The sequence below is a fragment of the Callorhinchus milii genome, unplaced genomic scaffold, assembly GCF_018977255.1.
Source record: "Callorhinchus milii isolate IMCB2004 unplaced genomic scaffold, IMCB_Cmil_1.0 Scaffold3, whole genome shotgun sequence".
In the NCBI taxonomy this organism is placed as follows: domain Eukaryota; kingdom Metazoa; phylum Chordata; class Chondrichthyes; order Chimaeriformes; family Callorhinchidae; genus Callorhinchus; species Callorhinchus milii.
In genome coordinates, this window is record NW_024704744.1 from 8,317,613 (window position 1) to 8,322,204 (window position 4,592).

General features: G+C 43.0%; 1 non-coding gene across 1 annotated transcript; it reads right to left on the reverse strand.

Annotated features, from left to right (window-relative positions):
- Nucleotides 1-1,011: 1,011 nt before the first annotated feature.
- trnaa-ugc lies at nt 1,012-1,083 on the reverse strand. Its single transcript has one exon. It is a non-coding gene; the product is annotated as a tRNA-Ala (tRNA).
- Between the last annotated feature and the right edge of the window lie 3,509 nt (nt 1,084-4,592).

A 4,592-nucleotide genomic window follows, 5' to 3' on the forward strand; every position in this document is an offset into this window, starting at 1 on the left:
TCGTACAGAATACTACAATATGTTCACTGACACTGCAAAACAATACTGCAACACTTCAGATTTGACATTAAGTCAGTGAGGCACTCTACACCTCCCTATCTCACTAAGATATCAAATCCAAGTGAGACCCTTTCCTGTGTCAAGTACGCTATATAAATGTGTAAAAAAACTATAAAATATACATATAAAAAACTATATAAAAAATTGTTGCAACCTGAGGTCCCAGCTGCCTGTTCAGATGAACGTTAAAGTTACTATGATACTATTCAAAAAGAGAAGGAAGTTTCTCTCAGGGTAAAACTGTCTCAAAGGGCTGAATGCCCTCTTCCTGTTTCCCTATGTTCTGACTGTCACCCGCTACATTAAAAAAATCATTGTTGTTTCACCTCATGGCTATTTGTGGGACATTGTAAGGTGTTATATAGGATGAAAAGCGCTATATCAAATGCAAGGATTATTATTATTGCTGTGCACAAATTGACTACTGTGTTTACCTACAGAATCAGTAAAATACACAGTAAATACTAAGCACAGAAAGATTCTGTAAAGTGCTTTGAAATGTTTCATAACTAATTTCGATTCAGAAATGAGAGGTATAATGTACAAATTCACAGATGGAATGAAATGTGGGGGGAGGAGTGTTATGGTGAATGATGAAGATTGCAAAAAGTTGCACAGTCATTACACTTGACTGTATATCCTGTGAAGCACTTTGAGATGTCCCAACAATATAAGGCCCTATATCAAATGCAAGTGGTATCAATGTATTTAATAATAATAAAAATCCTTGCATTTGATATAGTGCTTTTCACATCTTCCAGACGTCTCAAAGTGCTTCACAGAATATACTGTAAAGTGAATTGACTGTGTATTTGTGGGCAAAATGCGGCAGCCAATGGCGCACAACAGTGTCCCATAAACAGTCATGGATTGAAGCGACCAATTTATTATTGTTTTTTTTCTTGAGGGATTATTATTAGGTGTGTGGAGTAAGGCAACTTGCCCAGTGTTTCGCCCTGCCGGGAATCAAACCCAGGTCTCTCGCTTGCAAGGCGAGCGCTCTAACCACTGAGCTACAGGACTCCATTGATACATACATAAGGGAGAAGGGAATAGAGGAGTATGGGAGAGGGGAATAGGAGGGGAAGAGGCTCATTGTGGAGTATAAACAGAATTGGTTTGAATGGCCCATTTCTCTGCTTTAATGTTCTAAGTAAATTTATGTTTCAACATAATAAGTTACTGTAAGGTGTTATACAGGATGAACCAGAAGAGTCCCTACAAATATTTTCAATTGGTTAAAGATGAGTGAGGCGAAATCTTAACCACCACACACCTCTGTTTACCGAGCAGTAAGGAGGAAACAGGTTGTTAGACGATTGGCATATTGCTTTCAAGGGAGAATAATCCCTACAAAAAAAAATAATAATTTGGTCACTCAATCCACAACTCTTTGTGGGACACTGCAATTGCCTGCTGCATTTCGCCCACAAAATACACAATCAATTCACTTTACAGTATATTCTGTGAAGCGTTTTGAGACGTCTAGAAGACATGATAAGGCATTATACTAAATGCAACAATTGTTATATGGTTTTTAATTATTAATTATGCTTTTCAAGACAACATTCGTAGAGAGTGTGCAGATATTACAGGAGCTGTCTGTCTTTCATTACATACGTGAATGTTTTTGTCCCCGAATTGATATGTGTAAATTTCTACATGATGTGCAGTTGAACATCTCACATAGGCCAATGAGTAAGGACTTTTGAGTCACCCTGTATATAAAAAAATCTGGTATAGACTTGCACGTCAGGAAGATGTCCCAAAACACTTCACATGTGAAGTTTACTGTGAAGTGGGGTGACTGTATTTGTTGGCAGCCCAATTGCACACAGCAATGTCCCACAACCATGAAATGAATGATCAATTTTATTTGTGGGGGTTGGGCAGGACATCGGGAGAAACTCCCTTCTCTTTTCAAGTGGTGCCATAGGATCGTTAACATACAGTTGAACAGGAAGTTCAGTTTAATGTCTCACCCTAAGGACAGCACCTCCGACAATGCAACAAACCCTCAGCGCTACAGTTCACTTCACAAAATATCTTAATAATAATAATAATAATAATCCTTGCATTTGATATAGCGCTTTTCACGTCTCAAAGCGCTTCACAGAATATACTGTAAAGTGAATTGACTGTATATTTGTGGGTGAAACGTGGCAACCGAAAATATACAGTCAATTCGCTTTACAGTATATTATGTGAAGCTCTTTGATATGTCTCGAAGTCGTGATAAGGCACTATATCAAATGCAAGGATTATTATTAGTATTATCTTTGGTCAACATCCTCGAACTCCCTGACTCTTCTTCCCACGCTGCTCAGAAATTCCCATTGGCTCCGCAAAACACTTTGAGACGTTCATTTTGAGTGAAATGCACTACGTAAGTGCAAATTGTATGATTCTACTATTGCTCTTCTACCACTCCACAAACAGTTTCTCCTCTAAGCCACCGTCTCGTGCGGCGTTCCTCAGGGCTCTGTCCTTGGATCCCCTCCTCTTCAATATCTATATGCTCCCTCTTGGTGACATCATCCACAGACATGGGGTCAACTTCCACATGTATGCGGATGACACCCAACTCTACCTCTCTGCCTCTGCCCTTGACTCCAGGACCACTGCTGTCCTGACAGAATGTCTGTTGGACATCAATTCCTGGATGAGAGCTAACTTTCTTCAGTTGAACGTCAACAAGGCCGAGGCTCTCCTGATTCGCTCCTGTTAGTGCCTCCTCACCTCAGGCGATAACAGCATCACCATCTATGGTTGCATACTCAACCTTGCTGAGACAGTCTGGAACTTGGGAGATTTGTTTGACCCTCAACTATCCTTTCTACCCCACATCTGTACCATGACCCACTCTGCCTTCACCCAACTCCACAACATTGCCCGTCTCACACCGCAGGCCGCCGAAACCCTCGTACGTGCTTTCATTACATTGAAGCTTGACTCTGCAAACCCCTTGCTTGTCGGCCTCCCCAGCTCCTCCCTCCATAGGCTGCAGATCATCCAGAACTCTGTAGCCCCTGTCCTCTCCCGCACCAGGCTCCGTGACCCTATCACCCCCATCCTCGCCTGACTCCACTGGCTTCCCATCACACAGAGGATACAGTTCAAAATCCTGGTCCTCCTTGCCTTGCTCCCCCCTACCTCTGTGACCTCCTAACCCCCTACCATCATGCTCGCTCCTTATGCTCAGAGGGCCCCAGCCTGCTTCACATCCCTCCACCTCACTCCCTCCCTTGCCACCTTCAAGATCCGTCTCAAGACCTTCCTCTTCGATCGTGCCTTCAATCAACCTCTTTCCCCCCCCACCGATCTCCACCCTCCGGAAACACTGATTGTCCAGCGCCTTGGGACGTCCTCCCGACGTGAAAAGCGTAATACAAATGTAACTTTGTTGTTGTTGTTGCCCTTGATCGGTTAACCCGGGGCAGATGAGGGACTCTTTTTTTGGTTATCTATTCGGAAGCCTCAATTTCACTCGGCTTTTTCTACCGAGCCTTGCTTGGGGAAAAGCGAAAGGAGAAGCTTTAAAGTGATGAAAGAGAAGGAGGCGCATAAAAGCAGTGACTGAAAACTCATACAAAATGCATGAGATTTTTTTGTAAAAAAAAATCAATGTAAAAACATTTAAAGTGTAGAGGAAGGGGATGGGGAATGATATGATTCTTGGCAAAGCAGACACGTGAGGAGCAATTATGGAGTCTTGTAGCGTATCGGTTAGAGCACGTGCCTCGCAAGCGAGAGGACCCGGGTTCAACTCCCAGATGGGGCAAAACCACTCTATGGAATTTTTCTGAAATGTGTCTGAGTTGCGCCTCCCCTTCTGCTTCCAAATCCATCTGAAGACTTACCTCATTGACTGTGCCTTCAACTATATTCTCCCCCCAATTTCCCTATTTTCCTTAAGTGTAGTTCTGTAGCTCAGTGGTAAGAGCACTCGCCTCGCAAGCGAGAGACCTGGGTTTCATTCCCGGCAGGGCTAAACATCGGGCAAGTTTCCTCACTCCACACGCCTCTGTTTATCTAGCAATAACTGGAACCCGGTTGTTAGTCGATTGGCGGATCACTTTTCCAGGGGTAATAATCCCCTGGAATCAATCAATAAATAATAATAATTTGGTCACTCAATCCATGACTGTTTGTGGGACGCTACCGCATGAATTGCCTACCACGTTTCGCCCACAAAATACACAGTCAAACCATCCACTTTACAGTATATTGTGTGGAGCGCTTTGAGACGTCTCAATGACATGATAAGGTGCTATCTGGAGACTTACGGCACAGAAGGAGGCTATGCAGCCCATCGTGCCTTTGCCAGCTCTTTGAAAGAACTGTCAACTAGTCCTACTCCCCCGCTCTTACCTCATAGCCCTGCGAATATTTTCCTTTCAAAGATACCTATCCAATTCCCTTTAGAACGTTACTATCAAACCCGCTTCCACATTAATCGCAGATTATTACTATTATTATTAATACTACAGTCGCTATGCTTTACAGTACATTATGAAGTGCGAAGTGCTTTG